We start from the raw sequence: 20,617 nt of genomic DNA, 5'->3' as shown, positions 1-20,617 counted from the left end.
TTAAAACAGACATATAACTTATTTTTAAAAGTAGTTTACTCCAATGTTCAATTCTTCTAAATTGTTTTTTCTTGTGTCCAGATGTGAAGGTTCTTTCAAATTTAAAAGTATTTTTTTTTTTTTTTTTTTTTTTTGGTGAAACTATCTACTTTTGGTGAAGCAATTCTTGAAATTTCAATTCTTGAAAAAGCAATTCCTGCATTTTCATGAAAGGGATTAAGCCAGCAGGTTCTGGAGCCAGAGTGCCTGGGGGAAGAATGCCAACTCAATCACTTGGGCCTATGGCTTCTTAACCACTTTCTTAACCTGCCTGAATTTCCTCACTGGTAAAATGGAAATATTATACTACCAGTTAGCTACCTCAGGGGGTTGCAGTGAGGATTAAATGGGGTAATGCATTTAAAGCTCTTGCTTACTACTGATAGGTGATAAGTACTCCATAATGGTAACAATAACAATAATAATTGTTGGTTTTTTGAATGTTCTTTATTCTCCAATCTTACTTTGTATGCCAAAATATTTTGCTATATATTATAGATATATATTTTACTATATATATATATATTTTTTGTTATTAAATACTTCCTAGTTTTGAAGGTAGTAATTGAACCAGTCAGTTGTCTTCTGCTGAGCATTAAAGAACTAAAATTCTCCTTTGAAAACTTTAGAGTTATCTCATATTATTCCTGGACAATTGGTCTGAGGTTATTTAACATAGTAGTGGATATCCCTATACACTCAAAAGACTAAGAAATTGGCTGTATTACAGTATTTTAAAAATAACAATGACCTTGAATCATTAAAAGAAAGTCTGCATGATAGTATATTCAAATTTTTCTGAATTTAAAGAAGACTCCATCCAAGATATTTTTTTTCTTAAACCAACTCTAAAAGGGAAAATCAGCAATTACTCAAGTCCTGAGAATACAGTAGTGAGAAATAATACACGTATTCCTTGCTTTCATATTACTTATAGTGTGGTGGGAGAGGCAGATATTAATCAAATAGACATAAAAAGAGGGCCTAATTAATAAGTGAGATAATGCTATAAAGAAATGAAGCATGTTTCTATATGTATAAATTCAAAAGAAGAATGACCTCACTAGGCTTCCCTGAAGAAGTGACACTGAACAGAAACCTAAGGATTGAGTAAGCAATAACCAGGGCCAATGAACAGCGCAGTTAGGCATGGGGACCAGCTGTAGAAGAGAGCTGTTCTGCCTGTAGGGGTTTTTAGGGGGAAAGAGCTTCAGACAAAAAGAGGATCAGAAAGAAAGCCAGCCTGACTAGGAGGCTTTTTTTTTTTTTTTTTTTTTTACCAGGGGAGGAGTACCACTAGATAAAACCAGAGAAGGAACAAGGCCAATCCCTGCAGGCTTTTACAGGCCTTGCTAATGACTGTCACTCTTATCCATAGGAAACTCTGAGATTTTAGGCAGGTTGTGTAGAATATGATCTGGCTTTTTTTTGCAAAGGTGTCTATGACTGCAGTTTGGGGAATGGGCCAGTGAGTTGCTGAAAGAGATCAGTTAAGAGGCAATTGTAAAAGTCTAGGAGAGACGTGCTAGTAACTTGGACTAGGACCGTCATAGTAGTGAAAAGAAGTAAACATGTCATAAATATTCATGACAGAACTTAGTGATGGGTAGATAAAGAGGCTGAAGAAGATGTTAGAATGACTCCTACGTTTCTGACATGAGTAATTAGAAGGATAGTGACCATCTTACTACATGGTAATAAGAGAACACTGTAGCATCCAGAGTTTGAATGCAAGATTAACAATTTTACTTTGGACGTTCTGAGTTTCATATAATTAGAAGATTTCTGTTAAGCATAGAATCAAAACAAAACAAAAAAATGATGGAGGTCTTGATGGATGTTTCATCCAAACTGTGGTCAATATATTTCTTTAGTGACTGCATTTGTGTTTGTTTGTTTTAGTACCTGTCTTTCTAGAACAGTTAGGACAAACATTGACGACTTCCTTATAACATAGAGAGCAATAATAGCACAGGATCTGGGACAGTCCAGTTGAAGATGTTAGACTGAACACATACATTCGAATCTCTTTCCTTCTGAATCCAGTTGAGAGAACAATGAAATAATAACAAAACATAAATGCACAAGGACAAAGGGAATGAGATAGGAGACAACAGCAATAAAACTTTAGAAACTGGGAAGCAAGGCCGGGCGCGGTGGCTCAAGCCTGTAGTCCCAGCACTTTGGGAGGCCGAGACGGGCGGATCACGAGGTCAGGAGATCAAGACCATCCTGGCTAACACGGTGAAACCCCGTCTCTACTAAAAAGTACAAAAAACTAGCCGGGCGAGGTGGCGGGCGCCTGTAGTCCCAGCTACTTGGGAGGCTGAGGCAGGAGAATGGCGTGAACCCGGGAAGCGGAGCTTGCAGTGAGCTGAGATCCGGCCACTGCACTCCAGCCTGGGCGACAGAGCGAGACTCCGTCTCAAAAAAAAAAAAAAAAAAAAAAAAAAAAAAGAAACTGGGAAGCAGATAGACAAGTAGCAACTGAATAAAGACAACCAAGAAAGCTGAATCTTTAGCTTGATGATAACCAACCCAATTTACATTACAGAGCCCCCAGAATTGGAGCACATAGCTGGGTGTGGTGTTGCATGCTTGTAGTCCCAAACTTCTCAGGCGGCTGAGGTGGAAGGATCACTTGAGTCTAGGAGTTCAAGGCTGCAGTGCTTTTTGATCACACCTATGTAGAGCCACTGCACTTCAGCCTGGGCAATATGAGATGCTTTGTTTTTGTTTTTGTTTTTTTTAAAAAAAGAAGCACAGATATCTTAGGAACTAGGAATGAGGGTGGTGCTTAAACATGGGATTTGGTGAGACCTCTTTGTAAGAAGCTAATGGATACCGAATTCCCCATTCCTATTCTTTTTTTTTTTAAATTAATTAATTTATTTTTTATTATACTTTAAGTTCTAGGGTACATGTGCACAATGTGCAGGTTTGTTACATATGTATACATGTGCCATGTTGGTGTGCTGCACCCATCAACTCGTCATTTACATTAGGAGTATCTCCTAATGCTATCCCTTCCCCCTCCCCCCACCCCACGACAGGCCCAGGTGTGTGATGTTCCCCTTCCTGTGTCCAAGTGTTCTCATTGTTTAATTCCCACCTATGAGTGAGAACATGCAGTGTTTGGTTTTCTGTTCTTGCAATAGTTTGCTGAGAATGATGGTTTCCAGCTGCATCCATGTGCCTACAAAGGACATGAACTCATCCTTTTTTATGGCTGCATAGTATTACATGGTGTATATGTGCCACATTTTCTTAATCCAGTCTGTCACTGATGGACAACTGGGTTGGTTCCAAGTCTTTGCTATTGTGAATAGTGCCACTATAACATATGTGTGCATGTGTCCTTACACCTTATACAAAAATTAATTCAAGATGGATTAGAGACTTAAATGTTAGACCTAAAACCATAAAAACCCTAGAAGAAAACCGAGGCAATACCATTCAGGACATAGGCATGGGCAAGGACTTCATGTCTAAAACACCAAAAGCAATGGCAATAAAAGCCAAAATTGACAAAGGGGATCTACTAAAGAGCTTCTGCACAGCAAAAGAAACTACCGTCAGAGTGAACAGGCAACCTACAGAATGGGAGAAAATTTTTGCAATCTACTCATCTGACAAAGGGCTAATATCCAGAACCTACAAAGAACTCAAACAAATTTACAATAAAAAAAAAACAACCCCATCAAAAAGTGGGTGAAGGATATGAACAGACACTTCTCAAAAGAAGACATTTATGCAGCCAACAAACACATGAAAAAATGCTCATCATCACTAGCCATCAGAGAAATGCAAATCAAAACCACAATGAGATACCATCTCACACCAGTTAGAATGGCAATCATTAAAAAGTCAGCAAACAACAGGTGCTGGAGAGGATGTGGAGAAATAGGAACACTTTTACACTGTTGGTGGGACTATAAACTAGTTCAACCGTTGTGGAAGACAGTGTGGTGATTCCTCAAGGATCTAGAAGTAGAAATACCATCTGACCCAGCCATCCCATTACTGGGTATATATCCAAAGGATTATAAATCATGCTGCTAAAAAGACCCATTCCTATTCTTATCAGGTGGGAGACTGCCTCTTATTTTGGTGCCAAGAACAAATACAAGGACTCTGGATTGGGGTTACCAGGAAAGGATGTAGGCTACAATATTGCAGGCTGGGGATTAAGTATATAAATTGTGTACTGAGACTTCCTCAATCTTCTTCCTTCACTTAGCTCCCAGAACACTGTTAGCCAGGCTTATGTTTTCTTAGCAGAAGGCTGGAAATATTATCTGGGCAATCTTATCAGCCTGAAAGAAAAGATACTGACATTGGCCCAGTATGTTGGCCTATGTCACATCATCCTGTAGCAAAACCAATGGAGAGTCCCCTCATGCATACAAAACATCCTCTTTTCAATGCTTCATTCTTAAAATAAAACTAGACAGCTAGGAATCACTAGATATTTGAGGAAAGCCTATTAATGAAAGATAGAGACCAAACCAAACAAACAGAAGAAAACAACTTGAAGGAAACAAGCTCTGCTAACAGAACAATAAAATAAGAAAATATATAAAATAACAGGATTATCTATAAAAAGGAATATTCAGTAAGCTCAAAAGAAACCTAGATGTTAAAAAGATGACATTAAAAATAAGAAATTTAATGTAAGAGATAAAAGATAAAGAAATCTCCTAGGAAGTAGAACAGAAAGACTAATAAGCATAATTGAGGAGACAGGATATGTTAAAATTAGAGGATCAGTCCTGGTGATCCAACATGTAATAATAGTATTACTAAAAGAAGAGAACAGAGGGTAGGAAATTATCAAAAATGTGTAATATTGAAATCTTACAATCTCAGTTTTCAGGTTGAAGGGCCCACCAACTACCAGAATGATGGGGAGAAATTCATGTTCACCTGAGAGTATCATTATAAAACTGTCATTGATATATCCTCAACACCTAGAATAGTGCCTGGCACGTAGTAGTCACTCTGTAAATTTGTATTGAAGGATTTAAACATTCAGCACAAGAGGGACAAAAAGATGAGACTACAAACTTTTAGAACAAAACAGGTTTAATATAAAAAATGAAGAACCAGAGTGTCATCTGTCTTATCAATAGCAACACCTAAATCTAAAAGAGCAGTGTTTTTAAAATTCACAGGAAAAGAGACTTCTATGCCTTGAAAGAGTATTGTGTAGACTGAAGATATTTTCAAATTTATAAGGTGTCTTAGTCCATTTTCTATTCTTATGAGTAAATATTATAGACTGAGTAATTTATAAAAAGTAAAGTTTTATTTAGCTCATGATTCTGGAGGCTAGGAAATACAAAAGCACAGCACTGGTATCTGGTGAGGGCCTTCTTGCTGCATCACAGCACGACAAGAACATCACGTCAGCTCAGGTCTCTCTTCCTCTTTTTTATAAAGCCACCACTCCCATCATGGGGGCTCCATCCTGATGACCTTATCTAACCCTAATTACCACCCAAAGGCCCCACCTCCAAATGCCATCAGCATATAAATTTGAAGATTAGGTTTCCAACACGTGAGTTTGAGGGACATAGTGAAATCATAGCACAAAGCCTCAAAACATTTACTTCCTTTGCATTATTTTTCAAGAAGCTACTTAATTATGTTCTTCACTAGGAAACAAGCTGAGAAAGAGGAAGACATAGGAATCAGGAAACAAGATCCAAGACTAGAAATGACCAGGAGAGTCCCCAGGAGTATGAGAAAGGCAGCCTCCATCAGCTGGACGGTGTGGGGGAGCAAGTAGTTGCCTCTAGGGCATGAAAAATGGAAGATGGGAGCTAGGGATGGTTGTTTTCCAAGCAAATCTTGTAGAAATATTTGATTTTTAATGCTGAAGAGCATCTTATCCAGATGGAAGCAAGTCAGATTTCCTTGAGAAGATGAAATTGTTAGAGTCCTAATGCATTTGAATATATTGAAAGATTTCTACAATTGAGGTAGAGTTTGAATTAGTAATAACTACAAAGAAAACTAAATGAAAAGCAATAAGATAACTAAGACAATACTTCCAAAAAGTAAGACAAAAATAGATCCCCCTGGCTGGGCGTGCTGGCTCATGCCTGTAATCCCAGCACTTTGGGAGGCTGGAGCTGGTGGAACAGCCTGGCCAACATAGTGAAACCCCATCTCTACTAAAAATACAAAAAATTAGCTGGGTGTGGTGGCGGGTGCCTGTAATCCCAGCTACTCAGGAGGCTGAGGCAGGAGAATCACTTAAAACTGGGAAGTGGAGGTTGCAGTGAGCCAAGATCGCACCACTGCACTCCAGCCTGGGCAACAGAGTGAGACTCTGTCAAAAAAAAAAAAAAGTAGATTGTGTAGGAAAGAAAAAAGGAGGTTGTGTAGGAAAGAAAAGATGACTGTAATCTACAGGTATTAGCTATGAATAGCATTTGCCTTTTCATAATAATGTGAACAACACTATTAGATATAATAAAAACTGTAGTATGAATATATTGAGAGAATGGGCAGAGAGGTAAGTGCTCATGGTGGGAGTGGAGAATGAGGGAGAAACACTGCTAAATCCTCACTTTCTAGAGTGAGATAACAATAGAGAATGTCTACAATGGGAAATCCACAAAGTAACAATTCAAGCATATTACCTAGCAAAATTGAGGAAAACACCTTAAGAATTATCTGGGTGGGGTGGGGAGTCAAAGTAGTTGCCTCTAGGGGGTGAAAAACGGAAGGCAGGAGCTAGGGATGGTTGTTTTCAAAACAAACCTTATGGAACCATTTGATTCTTTACATTATATGTATGCATAACTTTAGCAAAAATAAAACATAATTTAAAAAAATCAGGCTCCAGAAGTGTACAGCTGGTGTACAGATACAATTCCTAACACTTACTAGTTTTATGATATTGGATAATTAACTTCTTTAAGCATCAGTTTCCTCCTATGAAAAATGGGAATAATAATGTTACCTATTGTGTAGGGTGATTGAGAGGATTAAATAAAATAAAGCCTGTAGGCCGGGCGCAGTGGCTCACGCCTGTAATCCTAGCACTTTGGGAGGCCGAGGTGGGCGGATCACGAGGTCAGGAGATCAAGACCATCCTGGCTAACACAGTGAAACTCCGTCTCTACTAAAAATACAAAAACAGCTTGGCGCGGTGGCGGGCGCCTGTAGTCCCAGCTACTCGGGAGGCTGAGGCAGGAGAATGGCCTGAACCCGGGAGGCGGAGCTTGCAGTGAGCCGAGATCGCACCACTGCACTCCAGCCTGGGGACAGAGTGAGACTCCGCCTCAAAAAATAAAATAAATAAATAAATAAATAAATAAATAAATAAATAAATAAAGCCTGTAAAGCCTCGGACCATTTCTGCTCTACATTTTGGCCTTGTGGGGCTTCCTTTTTGTTTTACTCCTTGCCAATCTGTCTTATTTTGTTATTCAGGTTATCAAATTAACATCACATTTCAGATCAAATCAGCTTCCCAAATGTTTCACCCAATTCACTTTCCTTAGAATTCTGTGTGCTTTCAAATATGTTGAAAGATTATACCAATATCTTGATGAGTGTCAAAAGCAGATATGATAGGTTCCTATCTGTATGTAGATGGTCAATTCCTCCAGAATACATTTGGAGATCTACTCAGTACGTTATAAGTAAGCCAATCCTCACTTTGTTTTTTATTGTCTAGATTTTTAAAAGATGAAAATTTAGTAATATTTGATCAGGAAAAAGGCTTGTTTTAAAAACAACACTTCCATCATAAATTGACAATTTTATTATTAATTTCTGAAGGTGGCTTTCTCATCTATTATGTGAATTTTACTAGTTTTAAGAGTCAATGTATTTCCAAGTTTTTGGTGGCACTTCACTGTTCCTCCCTCAACAAAGCAACATTCACAGTAAGCCTTCCTGGTGCATAAATTACCCCAATTTGCCAATATAGAAATTGAGGCCTGCTGGCTTGTCTGAAAGTCACAACCAGAAAGTGTCAGGGTTTGGACTCAAGTTCAAGTTTTCTCATTGTAAGCTGAGTGTTCTTTCTACCATGTAAGCTAAGTGCCCATAAGTGTGTTGACAGTCTCTCTGGTCTCAAATCTGTGATGTGACCGTATGGAGTAGATGTTATTTAAATTCCTATCAGTCCTAACACCCCATAAATTACTGAGATAGAGGACAAGATTAAACTTGTATTACTATCAATATTTATTCCTTCCACACAGAAACTATGAATTCTACTAAGTGCCAAAAAGTCGATATGATTATGATGTCCAGTTTACTTGCATGTAATTTTTATTCCCTGTCTTATTTGTAAATACTAAGGTTCAAAATGGCTTTGGGTTTTATTTTCACTTTTGCAATCATTTGGGAATTTTATCAAGGCTGAATAAGAGATTTGGAAATTCATAATGCATTTCCCAAGAAGCTGCAAGATTGTGAAATTCATGGGGCTCTAACCTTTCTGCTGAGAGAAAGGGAGCTGACTGGACAAGACAGCTCATTTCCAGTAATGTTGCTGGGTAATTCTCTGGAAATAAAGGTGAGGCCATAGTAATCACAGCCCAGTTGTGTGCTTCTGGTTAGAGCCTATATTCAGGGACTATAGTGGGACACCACACAGCCTTTTTTTTCTCCCTCAGCCCTGGACATTCACTCAGCAAGGTATACTCAGTCATCTAGGAGAGGCCATAAATGATATAGCCCAGCCTAATGCCCCTTGGAAGCTAAGAAGGTACAAGAACCAAATTGCTGCCAATGATAAAGTTTCAAACTGGACACAGATAAGAGACAGAGTGAGATTGCCTTTTGCCTACCTCTTGGCTAAATTGTGTGTAATTAACTGTGTGACCCACTTCTCCAGGCATTCCATGCCACTTGCCAACCACTTGCAGCAACTGGGCAGAGATCTTCTTCAGTCTGAGTGGTTTCAGGTCTTGATAAGTAATAACTCAGATCTAATGCTTAAAGACCCAGGATCAAAATCTCCAAAAAATAATTTTGAAAAGCAAATGTCTACAAAACTGGTCTTTGAGTTGGTTATATTTTAAAAGGGGTAATTTCTAACACCCTTCATAAATACCTAAGAACAATTTCTGAAGGCTATCTAATGCTTTGATGAGAAGTTTCTGATCCTTGAGCATGCCACTACTTAATGAACCATTACTTAAAGTTTATTATTATCAATACTTTGGAGAATCAAACAAAACCATTCTGGCCTTTGTTTTCCCACACGTTCATAACAGAGATGTATAACTGGAAGATGGGTAATAATGGTGATTACATTTCAGATACTACTCTGAAGCCAACTAAACTTTTACTGTGTATCAACCTGCCTTTAAGTGCCCCCTTTTTAGCAGTACTCTGTCCCCACCTTCTAACATATCAACAGAGCTCTTTCTGTCCTCTCCTCATGAAGATTTTATCCTGGAAAGAATATGATAAAATTTGTCAAAATGATGTGTAAAAGACTGGTTCTGTTTACTGTGTTCCCTCTTGAAGGGATATTTTCATTTTAGTCACTCTTAGGACAAATGAGAGAGTCTGACATCAAGGTTAACTTTGGGTTACAGAGTGGAAGAGGAAGGGATGAGCTTCCTGTAGACCCTTGTACTACATCTGCAAATGACTGAAATTTAGAGTCATGAAAAAGCTTTCTAGATTAAATCTGCAAATGAATCAAGTCTAGAATCGTGAAAAAGAATCGTGAAAAAAATGCTTTTAAAGCTGGTAGCAGAGCACATAGTGAATGCTCGATAAATGTGAGTATTTTAATTATAATGTTATCATTATGGCTCCCACTACTGAGTTCCTGAGGGTACTGACTGAATGGAGCATTCATTGATAAGTCCCAGGTGATGGTATAATCCACATTCAGATCTTGTTCAGAGCACACTGGCTTCTGTCCTGGACTGGTAACTAGAAAAGAATGCATTTAGCTTTCCTGACCTTTGCTAAGGGAGCCAGCTGAAATATCCTGAGTATTATAATTTTAAGAACTCTGACAGAAAATTTTTACAGAACTTTGGATGTATAGAAGTTTCTCTGGAGAGGGTCACAAACTTAGAAACTTTGCTGAGATGTCAAGTTGAATTGAAAGTATCCCAAGACCAGTGAGTAAGTTACCATGTGACCAAGCAAGGCCAGGCAACTTCCTGGCACATCTCATCTTCCTGATATTGTTATCAACTTGTTTCACATTCAGTCAATGGTATTATTTTGTTATGTGTCCTCCAATTGCTAGTTCTGGTACTCCAAGTAAAGCTCTAAGAAAGTGATTGTTGTTAGTGAGACAATAGAGTTTTAGTGTAAATTAGTGTGTGAAATATATAATATGAAGTTGGTTTTGGTCTGTGACTTGAATGAGTCTTTTATATTAAACAAACAAAGACTAGTGAAAGTTATTTTGTGAGTATTCTCACCCAGTGCAAAACTTCTTCTTGGAGTGAAAATAAAATTTTGGTGAAAGATGGAAAGGCAATAGTTTGTTCTGTAGATATCCTCCTGGGAATGTGGGTAAAATGACATATATCTCAGTTTACACATTGCAGCACTTTTTAGAGTTTGTAATATCAAAAAATTGGAAATAACTCAACTGTGAATTAATGAGAGATTAATTGAATAAATTACAGTAAATTCATCAATGGAATAATATGAAGACATAAAACAGAATGAGCAAGCTCTCTCAATATCACTATGGAAAGAGCAATAAGATATAAAGACAAAAAGCAAGGTGAAGAGAGCATTGTAAAAAGAAGTGGAGGAAAGAATATATACATAAATACACATCTGCACAAATTATCTTTGGAATAATGCACAAGAAAATGGTAACTTTGGTGGTAGGGAGGAATGGAAATCACTAGTGAACACAGGTAGTAGAGGGAAATCTCACTATATATACTTGAGTCTTCTGAATTTTTAATCTTGTGAATGCATTTTATTCTCTAAAAAATAGATTTATTTTTAAAAGAAAAGACAGTAATCTACAGGGTTTAAATTTAGTGCATAGGAAGCAACATGTCTATCAATAGAATGGAAAGAAAACCAAGAAATCATATAAATTTTTTCTGTTTTTCTGAATGTTGGAAATTTTTAAAGTTTCTAGAAATACCCTCTAGAAATGTCAAACAATTATTGTGTCATGAACATCTCTGCCTATTCATAATTAGTTATATTAGTGAGTGTCCTATTGGAGAATAATAAGGAAAAGCTGATTGATTAATTAGGATTCTTTTCCCCATAGTATATCTTAGTAGATCCCTCATCAGAAAATCATTGTGGTGAATATAGTAATTGACCTGTCAACATCCATTCAACTTCACCCTTAAGGTTAGCTGGCATATAGTTGGGCTGCCAATGGTCGGCCTGGATTAATTAAATCAATCACGGCAATTCCATCTTCCTTGCCAATGTCTACTTGGTTCAGGGATGGGTAAACCAAACCAATCTAGAAAGGACATTAAACAAAAACTGAGGGAATCCTTTAGTTAATAATATATTGGTTCATTCGTTATAACAAATGTTTCATACTAATGTAGGATACTAATGGGGGGGGCAACTGAATGAGGAGTATATTAAGAACTCTGTATTTTCTTTGCATTTTTTTCTGTAAATTTAAAGCTGTCCTAAATAAACATTTATATAAAAAGAGACTAAAACCAGAAGTGTACACTGTCACCAATTTCTCTATATTTTCAAATTAAGAAATTATTTACTTTTTAAAGATTATTCAGTTTAAAAATTTTTTCCCTTTTTATAATTAAACTATTTCCAGCTTTTTCTTTAATTTTTTTGCTAGTCACCCAAAATTACTTCTTCCATGTTACTTTGAAAATTGGATTATTGGTTCATAGGGCCAATCTAATTAACTTAAACTATCTATATTCTATTCCAAAATTTTTTGTGAATTATTCAAAATTTTAGTGCAGAGTCGCATGTTTTCCATCCTATTACTCTATCATGGTATAAAAACAAATAAGAAACACAGTGTGAATATAATTGCTGAAAAGCATATAAACCTTTTTCATCAATTAATTTTATTTATTCTTTGAACAAATTTAATGCATGAAACATACAGATAAAATGATGTAGATTGAGAGGCTGTTTAACTTTCTTAACTTGGATATTCTTCATTTATCTGTCTTTTTGGGTCAATAAGAATCCTAATCTTTGATTCTGGCAAAGTTCAGAAACTAATTTTTACCAGTTTTTTTAGATATGATCAGATCTACTTAAGAGTTTCATACCAATTATAAATTCATTGTGTGGTGATTTTAAATCCAGCATATTAAATAGTTAATTTACAATTTGGCCATATTTTCACAGCAACTATTATCTGTTACCTGTTTTTCTTCATAGTTGTTCTCAGTTATTATGGTACTTAGAAAATGGTATTTGTGATGAGATTTCTTGATGGATAATAGGTTATGGCGAGGGGAATTTACTCACTTGAATAAATGGGGCAGGGTCAGCAGATCCCCTTGCACTTATATAAGGTAGGCTTTCCAGTGTCTGCTACACATTGAATCTCTCTTCCTGGGACAACGCTAGATATTGATTGACAAAGGTTCTCTTCCAGAGTTCAGATCAGCATGCTTTTTCTGCAAAGGGTCAAAAAGTAAAATTTTGAATTCTGTGGATCATTTGGTTTCTGTCACAACTACTCAACTCTGCCCTTGTAGACTGGAAGCAGCCTTTGGTTATTTGGCAAGTAAGTTTGGGGCTATAATTTGCTGATCCCTGTTTAATTATTTTTTTTGTTTTGTTTTAATTTTAATCTCCAAGCAGATCACTCCATTTTAGGGATGAATTCCAGGAAAGCTTACATTTAGTTAGAGTTATTTGTAGCTTGTGATGTGATCACATGGTCTTTTATATCAAGTGGTAGAGGCACAGACTCTGGAGCTGGAGAAACATGGTTGGAATTTCAGCTCTCCTCAGCAATAGGTGTGCAGCCTGGAGCCTCCTTCCCCAAACTTCCTTTTCTCATCTGTGGGATGTGGATGATGACCTCTATGATAGAAGGGTGCTGTGATGATTAAATGAGAGCATATGTTAAGAGCCTGGCACAAAGAAAATGTTCAAAAAATAGTGGTTTCCTTCTCTAACTCTTTAACAACATTCTCCTCTCTACACACATGTGAGAACTGGGCAACACTTCAACTTTGTCAATACACATTTGCAAGCCCTCTCTCAGATGGCTGACCTAGGAAATTCAAAATTAATTCGAATGAGCTTTAATTTCAGACAGTGCTATTTTTAAAAATCTCTTTTCAGTTTTGGGGAATCCATTTTGTGTAGTTCAGTTCTTGCAACCTCTTGCATGTTGAAAACAATAGCCACCACAACCAAAACATGTGATGAAAGCATTTAACCAAAGGCCTCGATTCTGATAACTCTCAGGGAGATAAAGGAAACCTATATACTATCAGATTTTAAAGGGTCACTACTCAAAAGAAATCACATGGAAATAGTAACAAATTTAGATTTTATTTGATGTTTGCTATGACCATGTCTAAGCTTTTAGAATTGGTTTTATTATAAAATTGCTTGGGGAATTCACTTTTAGTGTCATAGTAGTAGGTTGTGAAATCAATATTACTTGAAATTTTTCCCCTTTGAAAAGTTTAACTTAAAAATATGCATACACATATAAGCCACTAGAGGTAGAAAGTACTTTCACAGCAGGAGAATAATTGTGTGTGTTTACTTACTTGTATAAACACACTTAGACACTCTAGAGTTAAGTATATTTAGCATCAGACTTCTTTAGTTGAAGGATATTTAAGTTCTGCCATAATTTTTAAGAAAATAATTTGCTTGTTCACTGGAGAAATTGTTATAATCAATGCTAACACAGCTATTTAACATGAGTAAAGTAATAGTATCTTCAAAGAACTAGGGTAGTACAAAAGCAACATAATTTGGAGAAATAAAAAGTACCCCAACAGATGAGAGATATTATTGTTTCAAGCATGAGAATTGAAAATTGGGTGTCTTGGTCATGGAGGCTTGTCCTTGATTCCTGGTGTCATAACTCTTCAACACGTGATTCATTGCATTTGTTTCTTGGTTCGTTCATCCGTTCATTTCCTTGATACATATTTAGTAAAGAATTACCACTTGTGAAGCACTATGCTAAGTGCTAGGAACCATAATTTATTCAGAGACAGACACATAAATTATCAATTACAATATGTTTTATATGTGCTACTATAGAAATATGTACCAAGAGCTGAGAGAGTAGTACAGAAATAGATTCATTCTGAAGGGGCTAGACAAGAGTGTATGGGGAAGAAATGGTCAGAGAGGCTTCATAGAGAATGCAAATGACTCTTGAACTGGGTAAAGAAGCTCTTCAGGGTTTTTTGAGGATGACAAGACCAAGAATTCTAAACAGGGTAAACTACATGATCAAAATCAAAGAAGTATATAAATGTACTTTGAATGTACTTGTGAGTAGTTTGATGTAGCTGGAGCAGGGGCTTTATGGTGGGGAGTGGGTGGAGGTTTTATGCCACAGTATAAATCTTGGTCCTTTATCTGGTTGGCCAGTGATCCTTTGGCTACCATTCTAGTTTTTCTCTATAATGTCTAGTTTTCAATGGCCAAAACCCTAGATGTATTAGTGAAGTGTTTTTAGGTTTCAAGGAGCACAAATATGCCTCTAACTTTTGGTGACTTCAATTCATTATAAGGATATGAATACATTAGGGAGCAAGTATAGGAAAAATTTTAATGGAATAATCAGGCCTTATGTGAAGCTGGAGCATTGTTCATTGGTCTCCAGAATCACATATTAATGGCAACTCTGATATCCTAAGAGCAGTAATAGAGGTTGTCATCCCATGGACTTCTCTCTTTGCTTCTTCCTCCTTCTGTTACTATTGTACTCTCTAAGTCTCAGTTTATCTGGTTCATGGTTTCTATTTACTCATTGCTTCTACTAACTTATGAGCCTGCTTAGTCTCTGCTTGGTTTCCTGGTTCCTACTCCACTTTGCTCTGTGCATCCCTCCCTGTGTACTTTTGTTCAGGAAAGAATTAGCAATAGGCCCAAGACTGCTATTCCTAGAAATCTCCTTGCAAGGTTGGCTACTGATGGGTATCTGGAAATTTAGGTTCCAGTAGGGTTCTGGCCAGTCCCTAAATGATAAAAGTGGCCCACTCTGTCTAAATTGTTAGTATAACCAGCATAGTTTATTATGCTAACCACCTGCTTTCCTTCTGGCAGTCAGGGCTTTGGTATATGCCAGGAAAAGGGTGCCTCTGTGACAAGCCCACAATCAAAACCTTGAGCTTCCCTGGTAGGCAGTATTTCATACCTGTTGCCACAACTTGTTGTAGAGGAATAAAGTGCCTCTTGTGTGACTCCACTAGGAGAAGACTCTTGGAGGCTTGCTTGCAACTGGTTTCCTCAGACTTTGCCTTATATGCGTTTCCCTTCACTGAATTTGCTCTGTATCCTGTCACTGTCATGGCTATAAGTAGGACTATATGTTGAGTCCTGTGAGTCCTCCTAGCAAATCATTGAACCTGGTAGGTGGTCTTGAGGACCCTACACAGCTTTGCTTTGGGATTCTTAGAATATCTTATTTACAGCACATTACCTGGTCTTTACTATGCTTGACCCCTGGCTATCTCTTCATTTTCATCTGATACCCCTCCTCTCATTCTAATTATGCTGGATTCCTTGTTGTTCCTCAAACTTTCCAAGAATGCTCCTGCTTTGAAACTTTGTGTTTGCATTTCCCTCTGCCTGTGCTTTATTTCCACAGATATCTACGTGGTTTTTTCCCTCACTTCCTTCATATCTTCATTCTTATCTACTCTTTTTTCCATAGTAATAGAACCACTGATTTTTGGCTGGGGACACAGCCACCAGAAAGCCACCTTCCTGATCCCCCTTGATGACAGGTGTGTCTATATGAGTAAATGCAAGCCAATGGGATATGAGGAAGTTGGGTGTGCAACTTTTAGGAAACATCCCGAATTAGAGTGGGCTCTATTTTCCCTTGCCTTTTTCCCTTCTATTAAGTGAAATGGGATGTATGATGCTTGGAGCCTTGGCAGCTGTTTTGAATAATGAGGCAACCTTGGAAATGGAAAGTACAGTCAATGGAGCTACAAGATAGAATAGGCTTGATAATGTGGAGGCCAATACCAAACCTCTAGAATCTACCTCTGTACTTTAACAAGAGCCAGAAATAAACTTCTGTTTTATTTACGCCCAGCCAATTGGTGTTTTCTCTCACTTGAAGTTAGTCCTAATCCTAACTAATAGAAGTATTTATCTCTAGTCTGATTTCTTGAAGCAAGGAGGCAGAATTATATAGTATGAAGCAAGGTACCCTATGAACTGCACTTTGTTTTAAAGGAAGTTGTGGGCATGACAGGAAGGCTGGAAGATAGAATGTTATCATGTGGGAAATGTCAGCTGTGGAAAAGCATTACAGTAATGACTCCTTCCCCCACAACCCAAATGAATCACACTTCTCTGTGTCTACATGCTTCTTTGCAATATGCTGCTGCTACTCCTCCCATCAAAAGGCAGAGGTTACCTGTCCATCTTCTTGAATGTGGTTTGAGCTGATGACTGGCTTTGACCATCAGAATGTGACAAAAGTGACATTATGCTAGTTCCAGAGTCTAGGCCTTTAGAGACCTTGCAGCTATGGTGCAACCATGTAAACAATACTATGGGAGTCCAGAGGTGGGAGGACCTAACTGGATATAGAGAAGGAGATGATGGTGGGTCCAGTGAGGAGAGTTTACAAAACCTATCCTTGAGGTGAGAAACCATCTTCGATGTTAAAGGAGGAGTAGGGATAATACTGCCTTCTCTGCTGACCCTCTGTGCTTGGTTGTCACATGCAGCATTAGTTCCCAGATCAAGATTTCAAGAAACAGTAAAATCTCAACAATACACACACACACACACACACACACACACACACACAGAGACACACACAGATACACACATTAGGGAATGGATATACTGATGTAGTGTTGCTCTGTTTTTTTTTTTTTTTTTTTTTTTTTTTAAGAAAGGACATTTGAAATGCTATCTACCATCATCACCATCTCATTAAATATATCATAAAAATAGGAAGAATATTATCTCATACTAAAGGACAAACCTTTAAATTGCATGCTTTCCTCCACTGTCCTTGGTTTTTGTACTGTACATGTATAGTAGTCTTAGACCAGCATTTGTTGGCCATTAGCCTTTCAAGTTTTACCAGTTAGGTTAACAACACAACATTTGGTTTCTTCATATGGCAAAGACTTACAGTTTCCCACAGAAATAAAGGCTACACTAGGTACATGATTACTCACCTAGAGACTACATCTTTAGTCTCTTTCACGGCTAAATGTGACCACGTGATTAAGTTTTGGCTAATAGGATGTGAGTTGAAGTAACATGTAAGCTGAAGGTATGTGCAATTTCTGGGTCATTTCTGCCTTTAAAAGTAAGTTGTTTGCTTTGGCATTCCTCTTTTTCTTTTCCACAGATGGGAACCAGTGAGTGTGACCACAACCCACTGATGATATCACCTAAGGGAATAGTGGGTGGAAAATGGAAGGAATTTGAGTCCTTGAGTGACTTCATAGTCTTCCTGCAAATCTGCATTGCTCTTCTTGGGACTGTAACACAAGGAAGAAATGAACTTCCATCTTATTTAAGCCTCTGCATATAGATGTACACTTCTTGGTGTTTCCTTTTTAGAATAGCTAAAGCTTTACCTTAATAATCAAGAACTCAGCTCTCTCTTGCTTTCGCAGTGGTATTTGCCTACCAACTTCCCCTTCAGAGGTTCCACGTTACTCCTATCTATCCCCACTTGGGATAGCTGAGCTACGAGGTCACCAGAGAAGGACATTTACATTTCCACTTAGGTGTGGAATTCCCCTAAATGGAGAAGGCCAGTTATCTTCTTACTGCTCTTGCACAGTTTCTTTCACTGTTCTCCACTTGTTCCTTTTGCCTTACTTAGGCTGCAGTTAAAGAAACGCTCCCTTGGTGGTTTGGCTGCTCAACCAATGGGCATAGCTCACCCTCAGGACTTTCCACCTTGCCTAGCTCACTTCCTTTTTCTGCCTTCTGAGCATTGCCTCTTTTATTTTCCAGATGCTAGATAATACACATTCCCTTTCAAATCACACAGACACTTTCAAACAATAGTTATTGAACATGTACTTTGTAAGGTAAACCATAAAATTAGAAACAGGGAAAGTACCTGACTTTTTGGTCTCCTTGGAATACATAAATAAAGAGGAAATTATAAATTTAAGTTAAAATTCCTGTAATTGAGTATGTACAATGTGTTACGGGAATACATAGGAGAAGTGCCTGACCCAGTGTTGTACAAAAGGGATGTGGTCAACCATGTCAAGTGAAATAAAAGCATAAAAAAGGTGAAATAAATGTGTACATTGGCTATAAAAACCTGTACACCTATGAATAAAACATCATTTTAAAACTTCAAATAATTTCAGAGTATATAAAATTAAAAGTGAAAGTTCTTTCTCTCCCACATCTTAATACCCATAGTGATTTGTTATTACTTGGTGTATGTTCTTCCAGATATATAGTATGAAAATAGATATAATATATTGATATATATAGTATGAAAATACATCTATATATCTATATATAGTATGAAAATGATTCTATACATATATAGTAACATATATCTGTACTTATTATAGATAGTAAATATCTGTATTTACTATAGATATATATCTATAATAAAAACCTATTGATACGTTTTTATTTTATAAGTTAGTATACATATTATTATGTAGCTTTTTTTGCATGTACTTGTTTCCTTATCAGTATATTGACCTCATTTATAAAATTACATCTACTTCTCTAGTAATAGTACACTAACTTAATCTTCCTTTTATAACACTTAGGTTTCTTTCTTTCTTTTTTTTTTTTTTTTGAGATGGAGTCTTGCTCTGTCACCCAGGCTGGAGTGCAGTGGCACGATCTTGGCTCACTGCAACCTCCACATCCTGGGTTCACACGATTCTTCTGCCTCAGCGTTCTGAGTAGCTGGGACTACAGGCGTGTGTCATCACGCCCGGCTAATTTTTGTATTTTTAGTAGAGACGGGGTTTCACCATATTGGCCATGCTTGTCTCAAACTCCTGACTTTGTGATCCATCTGCCTTGGCCTCCCAAAGTGCTGGGATTACAGGTGTGAGTCACCATGCCCCGCCTCTTTCATTTTTTTCCCTTCTAAAATCGGTGTTTCAAGGAACATTCTATCCATTGGATTTAATGATAAATATTAAGAAAACAAAAAAACTACAAGTGGAAATTCTATATCTGCCCCAAATATGTGAGAAACAAATTAGACATTTTTGCATATGTAAAGTATCAGAAGGTACCTTCTTCCTCTTTTCTTTCTGGGGAACTTACTTGAGGAATCACCACTCTAGCAAAATGAAAATCAAAGTAAAACTCTGATTTCAAGGGGATTTAAAATATATTAAAAATGTGAATGAGTAATCAATCCAGTACAATTTAAAAGACAAGAATTGAGGATCATAGCCTGGTTCTTGAATGGGGAACTTGAATGTTATAAAGAAATTGGTATGTCCCAAATTAGTGGTTAGGTTTCTTTCAATTCCAAACAAACCCTGAGAAAAGTCTGCTTTTAAATCATGACAACATAGTCTAGGAAAATAAGGTAAGCAAGAATGATTAAAGAATGTTTAAAAAAAGGGGTCTGGAGGTTGGTATTTGCCTTATCAGATGCTGAAGAATCATAAACATACAACAGTTAGAGCATGTTAAATACTGAGAACAGACAGATAAATCAGATAAAAGTGATAAACTGGAACTTGAGTTTATAAAATAGAAAAAATAGACAATATTTTAAAAAATAAATCTAAGAAATTGTTTCTTTAATAAATAACATTGGAAAAATAAAGTAACTTTTTGATGAATATTTTATTAGAGCTTTACATCACAGCATACATAAGAGGTAAATATTTAATCATAAAAATTGAAGAAGGTACAGAAAAGAGTTTATATCATCTCATCATGATGAAGGATTTCCACAAGCAAAAAAGCAATGGAAGACATCATAGGAAAAGATAATAAATTTGAAGATATAAAAATATAAAGTTTCTGCACTAAAAATACAGATAAAAGGAAAAGGCAAATCACAAATGGGAAAGATGTGTACAACAAATGTTGCAAAAACCAGGATTACTATCATTTGTCAAAACTCTGATACTGGTAAAATCCAACTCTCAGCCTGGTCTGTGCCTAAACTCTCACAGATGAATGTGTCTAAAGAAAAATACAAAACCATGTGCATTGGTCAACTTTAAATTAGCGGTTCATTTCCTTCACATGAGTTTTTAGTTGGCTTCCAAAACTGTAATAGATTTCCCCATTTCATTCAGTCCCCCACATCCCCAATGACTCTTTTTAACCTCTTCTTACACTTCAAACTTCCAGCATCTCCTCCCCATTCTCACTCTAAACTGATGATCTTGCTTATCTCATTGGGAAAAGTAGCTATCAGAAAAGACCTTCCACACACTCCTACCATCATAGC

At 37.0% G+C, this 20,617-nt stretch overlaps 1 long non-coding RNA gene across 3 annotated transcripts in view; it reads right to left on the bottom strand.

Annotated features, from left to right (window-relative positions):
• LOC115893273 overlaps positions 1–20,617 on the bottom strand; it is a 41,254-nt gene that overhangs the window by 14,311 nt on the left and 6,326 nt on the right. For all 3 annotated transcript variants that reach the window (XR_004053260.1, XR_004053261.1, XR_004053262.1), the window contains exons 3-4: positions 12,864–13,066; positions 12,487–12,638 (exon numbers count right to left, since the gene is read on the bottom strand). This is a non-coding gene — a long non-coding RNA (uncharacterized LOC115893273). The remainder of the gene's footprint in view (positions 1–12,486; positions 12,639–12,863; positions 13,067–20,617) is intronic.

This window comes from Rhinopithecus roxellana, chromosome 14, assembly GCF_007565055.1.
Source record: "Rhinopithecus roxellana isolate Shanxi Qingling chromosome 14, ASM756505v1, whole genome shotgun sequence".
Taxonomy (NCBI): Eukaryota; Metazoa; Chordata; class Mammalia; order Primates; family Cercopithecidae; genus Rhinopithecus; species Rhinopithecus roxellana.
Note: the sequence above shows the minus strand (reverse complement) of the source record. Positions and strands in the feature narration are given on the sequence as shown.